Here is an 18,731-nt window from a genome sequence, read left to right as displayed (position 1 = left end):
CAACAGTACTGACCAATTCTTTGCCTTGTCTTGAAAACCTTTAATTGCAAACAAACCTACTTTCATTTCCAAACAAAGGTATGTGTTGTGCTTTCTTCTCTTGAGACCAACTCCTAATGTCCCAATCATGCTCTGCATCCTCCAATATTTAGATCTGACTCCAAAACAAAATCTGTCTTTATTTAAAATATTGACCTTCCTTTCTAGACCCACAAATTCTGTAGCCAACAGATCATTTTTACCTCCCCGTCAAGAGAATTTTGGCTCCATACCATTATCCCCTTATCAAATCTGCTGTCTTTAAATACAATAAAGCCCTGTGGTGAAGAAGCCCTGAAAAAACTGCCTGAAATGAAGAGGACAGTAATTTCTTATCCTTATCAGATCATTCAACTTCACTTCCTTCAGTTTCAATACATACAAATTATTTTTTCACAGGCTTCACTTTTCTTTTCTGTTAATACCAACTACACTGTCAATGAGTCTACCCTGAAGCCCAATATTATCAAACCTTGAATCAGTTTTAAGATTGATTGTTTGTGTTTATTATAAAGCCTAAAATGTCCTGAGTTCTCTTTGTTAATTCCACTCTCATTATCAATTCTAATCTGTCTTGATGTATTATTAAAATGTTGTCTAAGTGCACAATCACTTTTAAACCTCTTTTCCTCAAAATCCAAGTCCTGCCCTCATTGCCACTGAGAAACACAAGGGTGCCAAACGTAAACCAAATGGAAGGCATAACAACTGATAAAGTTGACCCTTCCATCTGAAATTGTAAGATTTGACTTTCCTGCTCTATGGGAGTTGAGAAATAAGCATCCTTTAACTTTAAGTTCACTAACCAATCTTTCTCCTGCAACAAGTCTCAGAACAGATGTGCCGCCGCTATTTTGAAATGTTTGTACACAAAATATTTGTTCAACTCCCTCATATTTATTACCAGTCTCCACGCTTCGTCTTTTTTCTTGGCTATAAGGAACGTGCTTTTGAAACTGACACAGTTCTCTTCTGCCTTCCTTATTGCTCTTTTTCCTATCACTTAGTCTACTTCTGCACTCATCTGTTTTTCCGATTCTAACTCTGTTCCTTTGTCTATTTTATTTGTAAAGTATAATCTCTGAACTCTATCACATATCCCTGAAACATGTTCAAAACCTACAAATCTGTCATTATTTCTCTCATTTTCTTTGCAAATTTCATTAGCCTTGCTACAACCTTTCCCCTGGAAGGACTAATAATAGTTTCTCTAATCACCCGGTGGCTGACTTCGCTATAATCCTCTACTCCTTTTCCTCTACTCTGAACTCTCCACATCTCTGAGATTTCTGCCTGGGGCATATTGGGACTTGTAAAAACCATAGCTGAGAGGTTGTCTTCTTCTCCCGGCACTGCCATATAAACGTTTTCTGAACACTCTGAGCATTGAAGACCATCCCTTAACTAGGGCTGTGTAAGTTTGGCACTTTTTCCCCTAAGGGTTTCACCATGCCTTCTTGAATGACCTTTGGCTTCCTCATTTGGTTTCTTACGCCCTAAATCACCTAACTTACGGCTGATCTGCATTAACATAGCTTCATGCTTTTATGCTATTAGTGAGCATTAGCATTCCCTAAGAAACATAAGATTCTTCTGCACCAACCTCGCAACAAAGCTATATTGACCTCTTCTCTTTTAATTTGTGTCTCAAGGAATAGTAATATCACTAAAAATACTAATCCCCCGGGCATGAGTTTTGATAGAAATCTTATTCTACATAACGCTCTAAATCTTGCACCTCCAGAAAAATTTGAGAGCCTTGCATCATTTTCATCTGCTCCTAGCACAAAGTCAGTTTTTTAGCTTTTCCACAGCAATTCTCTTGCCATTGTGCCAAGATGCATTTGTGATTTCGTACATGACAAGAGATGCCCTTATCTGGCTGACACGTTTTGTACTCAATCAAAGCCCTTGGCATTTTTAGTGTAACCAACTTCTCACCCAGGTTAAAGCAATTTTTTGGCAAACAGCATATACCTCAGGCAGCACATGCCAGATAATTAACTATTAAACAAGACAATTGGGAGCTTGTGCAAAGCAGCCTGGACTGATGAAGCTACCATGACAGCGTAAATGAATTGGGAGAATGTTCACATCACACCATAGAACTGTGCGAAGGGAGGAAGCAAGGAGGAAATGGAGAAAACAAAGGTACAATAAAGGGAAACAATGGTGGTCAAATTACAATCAAGGAACCATGAAACTAAAATCTTTAAAGGCAAATGGCCACTATTACTGCCTCTTTTTAAATGTCTCTAGAAATGCCCATCTTCCTTCAGGACTTTACTCTGATTGATTCACCTAGTCCCTCTTGTACCAGCCACCACTCCAAACTCTCCTTCTGTGATTCTTTCTGTGCTTTCTCTTTTTGATATTTCATAAACCTCTGGGAATCGTGTTGTTATCTGGTCTTGTACCCCCATCGCTCGTGACACCAGCCTAATACTTCTACCGCCTTACTAGACTTAACAATACAGACTGATGCACAACAAAAGGCATGAAAAGCAGAGATGTAGTTCTTCTTACTGCCCTTGAGTTTCTGTTCCATCTGAATCCACAGCCACATAAGGAGGAACCTATGCACATCAGATGAGTGCAGAAGAACTCGATGGCTGAAGAAAATAAAAAGGTAAGAAAGACAGGGCTCCGTCTTTAATGCACTGTTGAGAAAGAGTAGCTCGTCCGTCAGCAATGGACTAGTGACAAGCAATGTATTAACTGATTTTTCTGTTACTGACAAGTCTTAATACTATTTACAGGTCTTGCTAAGAACTGCAGGAGGCCTGATTATTGTTGTGGCTTTAGTAAACTCTGTGGCTTCAGGGTGCTTCCTGGATCATAGCTTTCAGACTGAAATGCAGACTGCAGTCATAATGAAAGGCACTCCTGAGAAGGTTCAGGATATTTACGGAACACCATTGTCTTCTGGAACTCTTTGTAGAGGAACACAACAGTAGTTAGTGACCACCCAGGCTGGCCATGTGGAAATAGTTAGTTTAGATCTTGTTGATGCTCCAGCATTTATTCATCATTCTAAGTACAACTTCGTTCTGCAGTGCATTAGCAGCATTTCACTGCTTTGTCAATGACAACAGTGGCTGTTCTTTGCCAGTTAAAGCTGTATTTCTTAAAGTTGAATTTCTTCTCTTGGTCCCAGGAAATCGCATGTTACTGTTCTCATTCATTCATTGCTTCAAAAAGATACATTAGGGTTGAAGCAGGAGATTGAGAAAACTGCAGCCCGGATAAAACTCCACTGTCCAGATGAAAAACCGAGAAGTGACAGAAGGCTCCAAAGCAAGCAACACACATGGAGTGTCTTTGTGACGCTCTGAATCACACTGAGGAGCCACTTAAATAGGAGTAGGTTCACCTCTTTCCTCATCGGGAGAATTCAGAGAGCCAATCTATCACGTTCACCCAGAAGCCCAAGGACATCCCCCACGGCTTGTCTCTCAGCCCCACTCTGTTCAACTCCTGCATGTCCCCTCTGGTCAACATCTTCAGATCCCATGGATTAAATATCAAATCCTACGCAGACAACACGCCAGCTCATCCTCTTACTGCGAGGGCAAACATCTGCAGATGTATGACAAGCATTGCTGACTGTATGAAAGAACTATTGCCTGAAACTCAACGTGGACAAAACAGAAGTGCTGATCTTCAGCAATTCCTCCCTATGGATTGACCCCTAGTGGCCCTTGGAACTAGGACACCTACCCACTCCCACCGACTATATCAGAAACCTCAGCATAATCCTGGACAGCAAACGCACATGAAAACCCAGATCAACGCAGTTTCTTCTGCCTGCTTTCTCTCACGTTGCATGCTTCAGAAAATCTTCAAATGACTCCTGCATTGACATGACAGTCCATGTCTGGACTACAGCAACAGACCCTACTCTACTCTCACCTCCTGAAGAGACTCCGAACCATACAGAACTCCGCACCCCAATTCATCCTTGACCCTCCATACAGAAGAGATGCCAATTCAAGTTGCTGATCCATTCCTACATGGCCCTGCACAACCAAGTGCCAGCCTATATTAACCACCGCCTGAACTTCCACCAGCCCTCCAGACACCTGCACTCCCTCGCTCACAAACCCCGCATTCACCAAGGCAACAGTGGAGGATGCTCCTTCTGGGTGTTCAACTGAACCCACCTGAAGCGGCAGACCATCAGCTCCTTGATACCCTCACGTGTGATTAACCACGCTTTATAAATCCTGATAGGATCCATTGGATTGGAGGTTGAAAGATGGGAGGAGAAATCACAAGGCATAATGGTAGCCATGTTAAACTGGAAAGGTTTCATGTAAGTACTAAGCTGAAGTGACCACGAGGGGCTGGCGTGGCTTTGGTGGGGCAGGGTGTGTTGGGGGAGAGGGAGGGGCGCGGGATAAAATTAATTTAAAAAAAAACCACTTACCTGCTTTGCTCCCGTGCCGCTCCTCTCCCGTCGCTGCTGCAGGCACAAGCTCCCAGCCTGCCCTGTGTCAATCCTGACGCTGCTCAGAGCAGTGTCAGGATTGGCTGGGAGCGCCCAGCTATGGCACTCCCAGGCAGACTGGGAGCCTGTGCAGGCTCTCTCCAGCCCAGCAACCGTGTTTGGCCGGCCCGAGACGGACAGCCAAACACACATTGAGCACTCCCCTCAGCTCGTCACCCCTAATTCCCCGCCCCTTTCACATGGGAAGCATAATAAACAGAGTATATTATCCTTTCCATGTAAAAGGCTTTGCAGCAGTTGCTGCTGGCGGGGGCAACGCTCCTCCGCCTATACGGAGAAGCCGGGCCTGGAAGTGACTCTAACTCAGTTGCTAAAACGTGAAAACAAAATTCAATAGTCAGACTCTCAGGATCGGGAACCAAATCATCAGCATCCATGCACAACCACCAAAGAGCAACAAGAGGCAGAGATGCTGCAATCCTGTTAACATTCTTTAGCTGCATGCCCGTAGTCAGCAAATTCACTCAGAGACAAACAGTCCACATCCAACACCTACACTCAGGAGAAGAATACTGCTTGCAAACAGGATGCATACTGATAACACCAGAAACCACCTTGCCAAATCCAGCAACAAAGCCCCTCCCAAACATGGTCCAGATCAACTGCTCCAAGTGTATGAACAGATTACCGCTCAGTCCTCTGTCGCTCAGCAATCTTGAGATGCCAACAACATCCTGATCTAATCTGAGACCATGGAATAATGCCAAGGCCATATTCAAGATACTCTAAGGGCACAGAGTAAACCCTCCTTTTATGCAAACATCAAGAAGTCTCTGTTTCAAACTTCCAGGATGTCCTTTTTGGTTTTGAGCTCTCCAGACAGGGTCCCAGCATGGATTCTTCCAACATCAAAGCAGTGCTTGAATGGCCGATTCCTTCAACACTAAAAGATGTATACATTGGATTTTCAATTTTTTAAGGCAGTCTGTACAAGACTTTTAATCCATCATTGACCCCATCATTCAGCTGTCCTAGAGAAGTATAGCCTTCTGGTATGAGAGGAACATGGTCAAGTGCATTACAAACTAGAGACATCATTTATTTTGGTACCAACTTTGAAACATTCTGAAACACTTCTCCGTTTTCCAATAGAAACTGATGCATCATTATTTACCATAGGAGCAATACTATGTGATTCTAAGATCAATGTCTTACATCCTGTGGTATACTTCTCATGGTCTCTTTCAGAAAAACAAAATAACCACACCACTGATGATAAGAAATTACTGATGATAAAAGAGGAATGTTCTCATTGGAAACATTACCTGAAAGGATCACATCATAAACTAACTGTATGCATAGAACTTACTGTAACTCACTTCTATGACGTTTGTCAATGTTAGACATGCTCAATGGACACCTTTTATCTCACAATGTAACTTCTTATTCACCTACAGAGACAAGGAAGATGCTTTCTCACACCAGATGAAGGAAGCTTAGATTCCCTCAACACCACCCTGTACTTTGGCAATGGTAACAAACCAAATCAAATACCTTTTGCATTTTTTAAATGTTGTGAAGAAATAATCAATCAAAGTCCAACAGGGGATTCAAAAGGACTACTTAATGGGTCTTCAAAGAGAGACTTGTGATACTGAGAAGCATTTCACTTACCAGGCACAAAGATACAACAGGTGTTAATAACTTCTTTCCATGACTCCCATAACTGGACATTCAGGGCAGAAGATGCTAGAATTCGTTGGTCTCTTCTCTTGGTCCCTAGAAGGATGGTCTTTTCTGAAGTTGTCAGTACTGAAATATGTCAAAAGAAGTGCAGAATGAACAACATATCATTCCCTTTTAGCATGTTTTCTACAACTCTCTAAGTTCTGCTACAACAGATTTGTACGATTCAGAAGTCAGCACATCAACATTTGTTGCAAGTCTAATCACAATAAAAGAGTTTTTGCAGATTATTATCAAAATAAAGCGTCAATTGAGTTGATTACCATCCAAACATTTACAATCACTAGGTCACATCCTAAATGTATACCACATATGTGGGTCCTTTCGGGGTTGGAGATTCTGGAGGAGGAGATGGAAAATGAAAGTACTTCAGCACTAGACTGAGACTGTTAACACAGCACTTAAAAAAAAAAAACTATATTTATTGATTTTCAAACAAATGACAGAAGTAGATGGCATACATTTATGTGTTCTTTAAATACGTTGTTGCAGACACTTGAATACTGGTCCATTTAGTACGGAGAACCAAGTCAAGGTGAGTCTCATAAGCAGTTGTTACGTGAAAGGAGTCCTACTATGTTTATGAAGAATTTACCTAGCCTGGTAGATCTGGTGTTGTAATCGTGTACACCTATCCATGCCCCTAGCCACTCATCATGTCACGGAACATCTCTTCTCTGTACTTGTTTGCTAGTTATAAGACACTTCCGGGGCACAAGGAATACAGACAGTATTTAAAAGTTCACCACATATGAGGCAGACACCTGGCAAAGTGTGGTTATTGCAGCTCTAGGTTTTGTTCCAGTTAACACTCAATTATGCATCCCACAGGTTTGTCGTTTTGTGCACTTTCATTTCCCTTACCTTCAGGAATTCCTTACTCCTTCCCACTGTTGTATGTCTTGTGTTCATGACACCTTTGGATATTCTCTCCGTTTCACTTGCTCTCTTAGTTCATGTCGGGCCTGGTTTGCAGTGGCAATCTGGGATCTTCTCCTGAGATCCCACCACGTAGAGGGCTCATCACAGCAAGATACTCTACTGAAATTGGTTAGCCTAAGTCTGTGTTGTGCTATGTTCTGTACTCCCACTGTCCAGACGCATTTCTTGCTTGTGGCTTCCCAAGTCCTTAGAGACTTAAATGAGATATGGCATTCCCAACATTAAAGTCTCCCACACTTCTCCCAGGCTATGCAGAAGCCCTTCCGAGAGTGAACTCCAGTCCAATGCTTCATTCTCTCCCTTCCCCACCTGTCCCTAAATGGTTACCATGAATGAGTAGTTTATGTTGCTTGTTCACGTAGGGGGTTCTGGGATCGCATAGTCTTCCAGTAGGTCTAGGCAGGAAAGTACCATCTTTCTTGGCATGTTACCCCCAATTTTCCATGTATGTCAGTATGTGTTTGCCTGTCTCACTGGAATCCTGCTAGCCAGGACACCAGTGCTATTAGTTTGTGGCCTAAATGTGTATGCCTGTGTAGTGCCTAACTGTGTCACTGAGGCTCCGCTAATCAGAACCTCAGTGCTCATGCTCTCTCTGCCTTTTAATTTGTCACTATAGGCTAGTGACTACATTTACCAATTTCAATTGGCATACTGGACCCCCCTTATAAGTCCCTAGTATATGATACCTAGGTACCCAGGGCATTGGGGTTCCAGGAGATCCATATGGGCTGCATCATTTCTTTTGCCACCCATAGGGAGCTCAGACAAACCCTTACACAGGACTGCCATTGCAGCCTGCGTGAAATAACTCACATGTTATTTCACAGCCATTTTCACTGCACTTAAGTAACTTATAAGTCACCTATATGTCTGACCTTCACTTGCTGAAGGTTAGGTGCAAAGTTACTAAGTGCGAGGGCACCCTTGCACTAGCAAAGGTGCCCCCACATAGTTCAGGGCGATTTCCCTGGACTTTGTGAGTGCAGGGACATCATTACACACGTGCACTACATATAGGTCAATACCTATATGTAGCTTCACAATGGTAACTCCGAATATGGCCATGTAACATGTCTAAGTTCATGGACTTGTCCCCCCAATTCCAAATCTGGTATTGGGGAGCCAATTCCATGCATCGTGGGGCCTCCACTATGGACCCCCACTACTGCCAAACCAGCTCTCTGAGGCTGGCACTGCAGCTGCTGCCACCTCACAGACAGGGTTCTGCCCTCCTGGGGTCTGGGCAGCCCAGTCCCAGGAAGACAGAACAAAGCATTTCCTCTGAGAGCAGGGTGTTACACCCTCTCCCTTTATAAATAGGTGTTAAAGGCTGGGGAGGGGTAGCCTCCCCCAGCCTCTGGAAATGCTTTGAAGGGCACAGATGGTGCCTTCCTTGCATAAGCCAGTCCACACCGATTTAGGGAACCCCAGTCCCTGCTCTGGCGCGAAACTGGACAAAGGAAAGAGGAGTGACCACTCCCCTGTCCATCACTACCCCAGGGGTGGTGCCCAGAGCTCCTCCAGTGTGTCTCAGACCTCTGCCATCTTGTTTCCAGAGGTGTGAGGGCACTCTGGAGGCTTCTGAGTGGCCAGTGCCAGCAGGTGACATCAGAGACCCCTCCTGATAGGTGCATACCTGACTAGGTAGTCAATCCTCCTCTGAGGGCTATTTAGGGTCTCTCCTGTGGGCTTCTCTTCAGATTACGACTTGCAAGAATCCATCAGGGCTCCTCTGCACTTCTCTCTTCGACTTCTGCCAAGGATCGACCGCTGACTGCTCCAGGACACCTGCAAAACTGCAACAAAGTAGCCAGAAGACTACCAGCAACATTGTAGCGCCTAATCCTGCCGGCTTTCTCGACTGTTTCCTGGTGGTGCATGCTCTGGGGGCTGCCTGCCGTCACCCTGCACTGGAAGCCACGAAGAAATCTCCCGTGGGTCGACGGAATCTTCCCCCTGCTCCAGCAGGCACCAAACTTCAGCTTCACCGGTACTCCTCTCATCCTGACGAGCGTGGCCCCTGGAACACAGGTGGTGGACCCAAGTGACCCAGACGGTCCAGTGGTCCAACTGTCCGAATTTGGATGAGGATAGTTCTTGCCTCCCCTCCCCAGACAGTAATCCTGTGCACTGTGTGATCTGCAGCTACAAGGGCTTCTGTGCACATTTCCAAGAAATCCTGCATGCACTGCCGAGCCTAGGACCCCAGCACTCCGTCCTGCGATGCTCAGCTCTGAGTTGACCTCCAGTGTCATGGGACCTCTCTTTGCAGTGTTGAGATGACCACCGTGTTCACTCTAATTGAACCTGTGTTCAAGGACTTCTGCGGGTGCTTTACTCCTTTCCGTGGGCACTCTACGTTGCTGAGGGCCTCCTCTGTCCCCTCGCTTGAGTGGCAACATCCTGGTCCTTCCTAGGCCCGGGCAGCACCCTTTTTCTTCAATCGCGACTCTTGCAGGTAGCAAGGGTTGTTTCCGGTATTTCGCCAAGGAAACAACGCTGCATCCTCCAGCATGCCATGGGACATCTTCTGCACAAAGCAGAACCTCCTACCTCCTTTGGTTGGTACAAAACCAGCATCTTCTTCCAACCAGAGGCAGACATTTTGCACCTTCATCTGGGGTTTAGTGGGCTCCTGCCCCCCTCCAGCCACTTTAGCGACTCTTGGACTTGGTCCCCTTCCTTTATAGGTCTTCAGGTCCAGGAATCTGTCTTCAGTGCTTTGTAGTCTGTTGTGGTCCTTGCAAAATCCTTTATCACAACTTTAGTGTGCTTTGGGGGGAATAGTAGTACTTTTCTCCTGCTTTCCTGGGTCCTGGGGTGGGTTCTCCTTTACACCCTTAGTGTTTTCTCACACTCCCAGCGACCCTCTACACACTACACTTGCCTAGGGGTGCATTTGTGGTTAGCATTCCACTTTCTTAGTATATGGTTTGTTGTCCCTAGGCCTATTGCATCCTATTGTGTTTTACACTGTTTGAACTACTTTCTGACTGTTTTACTTACCTGATTTGGTTAGTTGTGGATATTTTTTGTATGTTACTTATCTCCTAAGGGAGTATATCCTCTCAGATATTTTTGGCACATTGTCACTAAAATAAAGTACCCTTACTTTTAGTAACTATGAGTATTGTCTTTCTTATGATATAGTACCTGTAAGGAAATGCCTCCTTGGCATAGTTACCCCCTGACATTTTGCCTTTGCTGATGCTAAGTTATGATTTGAAAGGGTGTTGGGACCCTGCTAACCAGGCCCCAGCACCAGTGTTCTTTCCCTAAACTGGACCTTTGTCTCCACAACTGGCACAACCCTGGCACTCAGGTAAGTCCCTTGTAACTGGTATCCCTGGTACCAAGGGCCCTGATGCCAGGGAAGGTCTCTAAGGGCTGCAGCATGTCTTATGCCACCGTAGAGACCCCTCACTCTGCTTCACAGCTTGTGTGTGCTGGTGGGGAGAAAATGACCAAGTTGACATGGCACTCCCCTCAGAGTGCCATGCCAACCCCACACTGCCTGTGGCATAGGTAAGTCACCCCTCTAGCAGGCCTTACAGCCCTAAGGCAGGGTGCACTATACCACAGGTGAGGGCATATGTGCATGAGCACTATGCCCCTACAGTGTCTAAGCAAAACCTTAGACATTGTAAGTGCAGGGTAGCCATAAGAGTATATGGTCTGGGAGTCTGTCAAACACGAACTCCACAGCACCATAATGGCTACACTGAAAACTGGGAAGTTTGGTATCAAACTTCTCAGCACAATAAATGCACACTGATGCCAGTGTGTACTTTATTGTAAAATACACCCAGAGGGCATCTTAGAGATGCCCCCTGAAAGCATACCCGACTTCCAGTGTGGGCTGACTAGTTTTTGCCAGCCTGCCACAAACCAGACATGTTGCTGGCCACATGGGGAGAGTGCCTTTGTCACTCTCTGGCCAGGAACAAAGCCTGTACTGGGTGGAGGTGGTTCTCACCTCCCCCTGCAGGAACTGTAACACCTGGCAGTGAGCCTCAAAGGCTCACCCCCTTTGATACAGCACCACAGGGCATCCCAGCTAGTGGAGATGCCCGCCCCTCCGGCCACTGCCCCCACTTTTGGCGGCAAGGCTGGAGGAGATAATTAGAAAAACAAGGAGGAGTCACCCACCAGTCAGGACAGCCCCTCAGGTGTCCTGAGCTGAGGTAACTCTTACTTTTAGAAATCCTCCATAGGACTAGGGATGTGTCCCTCTCCCCACAGGGAGGAGGCACAAAGAGGGTGTCGCCACCCTCAAGGACAGTAGCCATTGGCTACTGCCTTCCCAGACCTAAACACCCCGCTAAATTCAGTATTTAGGGGCCCCCAGAACCGAGGAAGATAGATTCCTGCAACCTAAAGAAGAAGAAGGACTGCTGACCTGAAGTCCTGTAGTGAAGACGGAGACGACAACTGATTTGGATCCAGCCCCCCCGGCCTGTCTCCCTACTTCGACTAAACCTGCAACAGCGACGCATCCAACAGGGACCAGCGACCTCTGAAGCCTCAGAGGACTGCCCTGCATCTAAAGGACCAAGAAGCTCCCGAGAACAGCGGCCCTGTTCAACAAACTGCAACTTTCTGCAACAAAAGGCAACTTTAAAGATCCCACGTTTGCCGCCGGAAGCGTGAGACTTTCCACTCTGCACCCGATGCCCCCGGCTCGACCTGCGGAAAACTAACACTACAGGGAGGACTCCCTGGTGACCGCGAGCCCATGAGTAGCCAGAGTTGACCCCCCTGAGCTCCCACAGCGATGCCTGCAGAGGAAATCCAGTGGCTCCCCCTGCCCGCGACTGCCTGTAACAAGGGACCCGACGCCTGCAACCAACACTGCACCCGCAGCCCCCAGGACCTGAAGGAACCGAACTCCAGTGCAGGAGCGACCCCCAGGCGACCCTCTGCCTAGCCCAGATGGTGGCTACCGTGAGGATCCCCCCCTGTGCCTGCCTGCATCGTTGAAGAGACCCCCGGGTCTCCCCATTGCTTTTAATACAAAACCCAACACCTGTTTGCACTCTGCACCTGGCCGCCCCTGTGCCGCTGAGGGTGTACTCTCTTTGCCTGCTTGTGTCCCCCCCGGTGCCCTACAAAACCCCCCTAGTCTGCCCTCTGAGGACGCGGGTACTTACATGCTGGCAGACTGGAACCAGGGCACCCCTGTTTCCATTGAAGCCTTTGTGTTTTGGGCACCTCTTGTACCTCTGCACCTGACCGGCCCTGAGCTGCTGGTGTGGTAACTTTGGGGTTGACTTGAACCCCCAACGGTGGGCTACCTTGGACCCAACTTTGAACCCTGTAAGTGTTTTACTTACCTGTGAACTTAACAATTACTTACCTCCCCCACACACTGTTGATTTTTGCAGTGTCCACTTTTAAAATAGCTTATTGCCATTGTTGTCAAAACTGTACATGCTATTGTGATAATTCAAAGTTCCTAGAATACCTGAGTGAAATACCTTTCATTTAAAGTATTACTTGTACATCTTGAGCCTGTGGTTCTTAAAATAAACTAAGAAAATATATGTTTCTATATAAAAACCTATTGGCCTGGAGTAAGCCTTTGAGTGTGTGTTCCGCATTTATTGCCTGTGTGTGTACAACAAATGCTTAACACTACCCTTTGATAAGCCTACTGCTCGACCACACTACCACAAAATAGAGCATTAGAATTATCTCTTTTTGCCACTATCTTACCTCTAAGGGGAACCCTTGGACTCTGTGCACACTATTTCTTACTTTGAAATAGTATATACAGAGCCAACTTCCTATGTTGGTGGATCAGCGGTGGGGTACAAGACTTTGCATTTGCTGGACTACTCAGCCAATACCTGATCACACGACTAAATTCCAAAAATTGTCATTAGAAACTGATTTTTGAAATTTTAGCTATTTTAAAAAAAAATTAAAAGTCCTACTAGGGCCTTGTGTTAGTCCCTGTTAGCATTTCTTTTAGAGTTTTAAAGTTTTGTAAAAGTTTGGATTAAGTTCTAGAGATAGTTTTGGATTCTTAAAAAGTATCCCAACTTTTAGAGAAATAGGGGGTCATTCTAATCCGCCAGACTTCCCCCACCAAAATACCGCTCTGCGGTCGTAAGACCGCTGAGGGTATTTTGGGATTTGCCCTGGGCTGGCGGGCAACCGCCAAAAGGCCGCCCGCCAGCCCAGGGCAAATCAACCTTCCCACGAGGACGCCGGCTCAGAATTGAGCCGGCGTAGTGGGAAGGTGCGACGGGTGCAGTGGCACCCGTCGCGTATTTCAGTGTCTGCAATGCAGACACTGAAATACAAAGTGGGGCCCTCTTACGGGGGCCCCTGCAGTGCCCATGCCATTGGCATGGGCACTGCAGGGGCCCCGCGGCACCCCCTACCGCCATCCTGTTCCTGGCGGGAGACCCGCCAGGAACAGGATGGCGGTAGGGGGTGTCAGAATCCCCATGGCGGCGGAGCGCGCTCCGCCGCCATGGAGGATTCTGTAGGGCAGCGGAAAACCGGCGGGAGACCGCCGGTTTTCCTAGCCTGACCGCGGCCGAACCGCCGCGGTCAGAATGCCCTGCGGGGCACCGCCGGTCTGTCGGCGGTGCTCCCGCTGACCCTGGCCCCGGCGGTCTGAGACTGCCGGGGTCAGAATGACCCCCATAATGTCTACTACAGAAGAGATGGTGGTGGAGCTCAACCTCACCCCTTACCTGCATCTTAGGATTTTAGAGTTAAGGACTCTCTGTAAAATCAAAAAGATAAAAACTGGATCAAACCCTACCAAGGTACTGCTCCAGGAGCTCTTGGCAGAGTTTGCTAGAGACAACCACTCTGAAGGTAACCTTACAGAGGAGGAAGCTAGTGACATGGAGGACAATTTCACCCCTCTAGTCCTAGTTAGGGAGACCAGGGTTCCTCCAACCCTGACTCCACAAGTGATAGTCAGAGGTGCTGCTTCTCTCATAGGTGAGTCCAACAGTTCTGGAAGCATTGAGGGCAGCCTCAATTAAGATGACCGCCTGTTAGCCAGGATGGCCAAAAGATTGGCTTTGGAGAAACAGCTCCTAGCCATAGAAAAGGAAAGACAAGAGATGGGCTTAGCTCCCATCAATGGTGGAAGCAACTTAAATATGGTCAGAGATACTACTGACATGCTAAAAATCCCCAAAGGGATTGTAACAAAATATGAAGAGGGTGATGACATCACCAAATGGTTTACAGCTTTTGAGAGGGCTTGTGCAGCCAGAAAAGTAAACAGATCTCACTGGGGAGCTCTCCTTTGGGAAATGTTCACTGGAAACCGTAGGAATAGACTCCTTACACTCTCTGGAAAAGATGCAGAATCCTATGACCTCATGAAGGCTACCCTGATTGAGGGCTTTGGGTTCTCAACTGAGGAGTACAGGATTAGGTTCAGGGGGCTCAAAAATCCTCAAGCCAGACCTGGGTTGATTTTGTTGACTTCTCAGTCAAACCACTAGATGGTTGGATTAATGGCAGTGGTGTAAATGATTATGAAGGGCTGTACAATCTGTTTATGAAAGAACACCTTTTAAGTAATTGTTTCAATGGTAGACCAAGGTCCAATTTCTCCCCAAGAATTGGGAAAGAAGGCAGACTATTGGGTCAAGACTAGGGTGACCAAGACTTCCACAGGGGGTGACCAAAAGAAAGAGGTCACAAAGACCCCTTAGGGGAAGAGTGTTGAGACATCCAAGGGAAACAGTAAAGAGTCTTCTACAGGGCCCCAAAAACCTGCTCAGGAGGGAGGGTCCAAAGCCTCTTCACAATCCTCATTTGGGTACAAGGGTAAAAGCTTTGATCCCAAAAAGGCCTGGTGTCGTAGCTGTAATCAGAAGGGACACCAAACTGGAGACAAGGCCTGTCCCAAGAAAGGTTCCACTTCTACTACTACTCCAGTTAGCACTGGAATAGCCAGTCTCCAGGTGGGATCAACTGTGCGCCCAGAGCAAATCAGGGTCCACACTGAAGCTACATTAGTCTCTGAGGATGGGGTGGACTTAGCCACACTAGCTGCCTGGCCCCCTAATATGCAAAAATACAGGCAGCAACTCTTTATTAATGGGACTAGTGTAGAAGCCCTGAGGGATACAAGTGCCAGTGTCACAATGGTGACAGACAAACTGGTTTCCCCAGGACAATACCTGTCTGGACAAACCTATCCAGTCACCAACGCTGACAATCAGACTAAAGTACATCCCATGGCTATGGTAACTTTAGAATGGGGAGGGGTCACTGGCCTGAAACAGGTGGTAGTCTCCTCTGCTATCCCAGTAGACTGCTTGGAAATGACCTGGAGTCCTCAGCATGGGCTGAGGTAGAACGCAAAACCCATGCAGCCATGCTAGGTATCCCTGAACTGGTGTGTGTCAAGACAAGGGCACAGTGCAAGGCTCAGGGTGAAAAAGAGGTGTTGGAGTCTGGAATAATGGCCCAACCCTCCAAGAGAAAGGGAAAGAAGACTGGGGAACCAGTTTCAACACAGCAAAAGAAAAATAACCTCTCTTCTCAGGAAGAAGTTCTACCCTCTGGGTCTTAGGCCCCACAAGGGAACAGCTGTGTAAGGGGCAAGAAACCTGTCCCTCTCTGGAAGGCCTTAGGCAGCAAGCTGCTGAGGAAACAAAAGGAAAAGTCAGTGGAACCCACAGGTTCTATTGGGAAGATGGACTCCTTTACACTGAGGCAAGAGATCCCAAACCTGGTGCCACTAGGAGATTGGTAATGCCTCAGGAGTTTAGGGAGTTCATTCTGACCTCAGCCCATGACATTCCACTTGCTGGGCATTTGGGACAAATCAAGACATGGGAGAGGTTAGTCAACCATTTCTATTGGCCCAACATGTCCCAGAAAGTCAAGGAGTTTTGTGCCTCCTGTGCCACCTGTCAAGCCAGTAGTAAGACAGGTGGCCATCCAAAGGCCCCCCTCATTCCACTTCCAGTGGTGGGGGTCCCCTTTGAAAGAGTGGGAGTGGACATAGTGGGTCCACTTGAACCTCCCACAGCCTCAGGGAATCAATATATCCTAGTCATACTACTAGGTACCCTGAAGCAATTCCTCTTAGGTCCACTACTGCCCCTGCAGTAGCCAAAGCACTCATTGGTATCTTTACCAGAGTGGGATTTCCTAAGGAGGTGGTTTCTGACAGAGGTACCAACTTCATGCCAGCATACCTTAAACATATGTGGAATGAGTGTGGGGTGACTTACAAATTCACTACACCATACCATCCACAAACCAATGGTCTTGTTGAAAGGTTTAACAAAACATTGAAGGGCATGATCATGGGGCTCCCTGAAAAGCTCAAAAGATGGGATGTCCTCTTGCCATATCTGCTTTTCACCCACAGAGAGGTGCCTCAGAGGGGAGTAGGGTTTTCCCCCTTTGAACTTCTGTTTGTCCATCCTGTTAGGGGACCACTAGCTCTTGTGAAAGACAGCTGGGAGAGACCTCTTCATGAGCCTAAGCAAGATTTAGTGGACAATGTACTAGGCCTACGTTCCAGGATGGCAGAGTACATGGAAAAGGCAAGTAAAAACCTTGAGGCCAGCCAACAACTCCAGAAGATGTGCTATGACCAAAAGGCTGCTATGGTTGAGTTTCAGCCAGGGCAGCAAGTCTGGGTTCTGGAGCCTGTGGCTCCCAGGGCACTTCAGGACAGATGGAGTGGCCCTTACCCAGTGCTAGAGAGAAAGGGTCAGGTCACCTACCTGGTCGACCTAGGCACTAGCAGGACCCCCAAAAGGGTGATCCATGTGAACCGCCTCAAACTCTTTCATGACAGGGCAGATGTAAACATGTTAACGGTTACAGATGAGGACCAGGAAGCTGAGAGTGAACCTCTCCCTGATCTCCTCTCCTCTGACCCTAAAGATGGCTCAGTAGATGGAGTGGTCTACTCAGACACCCTCTCTGGCCAACAGCAAGCTGACTGTAGGAAAGTCCTACAACAGTTTGCTGAGCTCTTGTCCCTAACCTCTGGTCAGACACACCTGTGTGCCCATGATGTGGACACAGGAGACAGCATGCCTGTCAAAAACAAAATTTTTAGACAGTCTGATCAAGTTAAGGAAAGCATCAAAGTGGAAGTCCACAAGATGCTGGAATTGAGAGTCATTGAGCACTCTGACAGCCCCTGGACTAGCCCAGCGGTCTTAGTCCCTAAACCTTACACAAAAGATGGCAAGAGAGAGATGAGGTTCTATGTGGACTACAGAGGGCTTAATTCTGTCTCCAAGACAGATGCTCATCCCATTCCAAGAGCAGATGAGTTAATTTACAAATTGGGTGCTGCCAGATACTTAAGTACCTTTGACTTAACAGCAGGGCACTGGCAAATTAAAATGGCTCCAGGAGCAAAAGAGAAAACAGCATTCTCTACACCTGATGGGCACTATCAGTTTACTGTGATGCCCTTTGGCTTAAAGAATGCCCCTGCCACCTTCCAAAGGTTGGTAAATCAAGTCCTTGCTGGCTTGGAGTCCTTTAGTGCAGCTTATCTTCATGATATTGCTGTCTTTAGCTCCAGCTGGAAGGATCACCTGGTCCACCTGAAGAAGGTTTTGCAGGCCCTGCAAGCAGCAGGCCTCTCTATCAAGGCATCTAAATGTCAGATAGGGCAGGGTACTGTGGTTTACTTGGGACACCTTGTAGGTGGAGGCCAAGTTCAGCCACTCCAACCCAAGATCCAGACTATTCTGGACTGGGTAGCTCCAAAAACCCAGACTCAAGCCAGGGCATTCCTTGGCTTGACTGGTTACTATAGGAGGTTTGTGAAGGGATATGGATCCATAGTGATACCCCTCACAGACCTCACCTCTAAGAAAATGCCCAAGAAGGTAAACTGGACTGTAGAATGCCAACAGGCCTCTGACACCCTGAAGCAAGCTATGTGCACAACACCAGTTCTCAAAGCTCCGGATTACTCCAAGCAGTTCATTGTGCAGATTGATGCCTCTGAACATGGGATAGGGGCAGTTCTGTCCCAAACAAATGATGGTGGCCTTGACCAGCCTGTTGCTTTCATTAGCAGGAGTTTACTCCCCAGGGAGCAGCGTTGGAGTGCCATTGAGAGCGAGGCCTTTGCTGTGGTCTGGTCCCTGAAGAAGCTGAGACCATACCTCTTTGGTACTCACTTTGTAGTTCAGACTGACCACAGACCTCTCAGATGGCTAATGCAAATGAAAGGTGAAAATCCTAAACTGTTGAGGTGGTCCATATCCCTACAGGGAATGGACTTTATAGTGGAACACAGACCTGGGACTGCCCGTGCCAATGCAGATGGCCTTTCCAGGTTCTTCCACTTAGAAAATAAAGACTCTCTTGGGAAAGGTTATTCTCATCCTCTTTCGTTTGGGGTGGGGGTTGTGTAAGGAAATGCCTCCTTGGCATAGTTACCCCCTGACTTTTTGCCTTTGCTGATGCTAAGTTATGATTTGAAAGTGTGCTGGGACCCTGCTAACCAGGCCCCAGCACCAGTCTTCTTTCCCTAAACTGTACCTTTGTCTCCACAATTGGCACAACCCTGGCACTCAGG

General features: G+C 47.0%; 1 long non-coding RNA gene across 1 annotated transcript in view; it reads right to left on the bottom strand.

The window, feature by feature from the left end:
* The window catches only part of LOC138299529 (uncharacterized), a 77,701-nt gene that overhangs the window by 32,923 nt on the left and 26,047 nt on the right, over positions 1-18,731 (bottom strand). Inside the window, exon 3 of the long non-coding RNA XR_011204767.1 lies at positions 6,164-6,301. This is a non-coding gene — a long non-coding RNA (uncharacterized lncRNA). The remainder of the gene's footprint in view (positions 1-6,163; positions 6,302-18,731) is intronic.

This window comes from Pleurodeles waltl, chromosome 6 (genome assembly GCF_031143425.1).
Source record: "Pleurodeles waltl isolate 20211129_DDA chromosome 6, aPleWal1.hap1.20221129, whole genome shotgun sequence".
Classification (NCBI taxonomy): Eukaryota; Metazoa; Chordata; class Amphibia; order Caudata; family Salamandridae; genus Pleurodeles; species Pleurodeles waltl.
The sequence above is the reverse complement of the archived record's forward strand: the minus strand, read 5'-3'. Positions and strand labels throughout refer to the sequence as shown.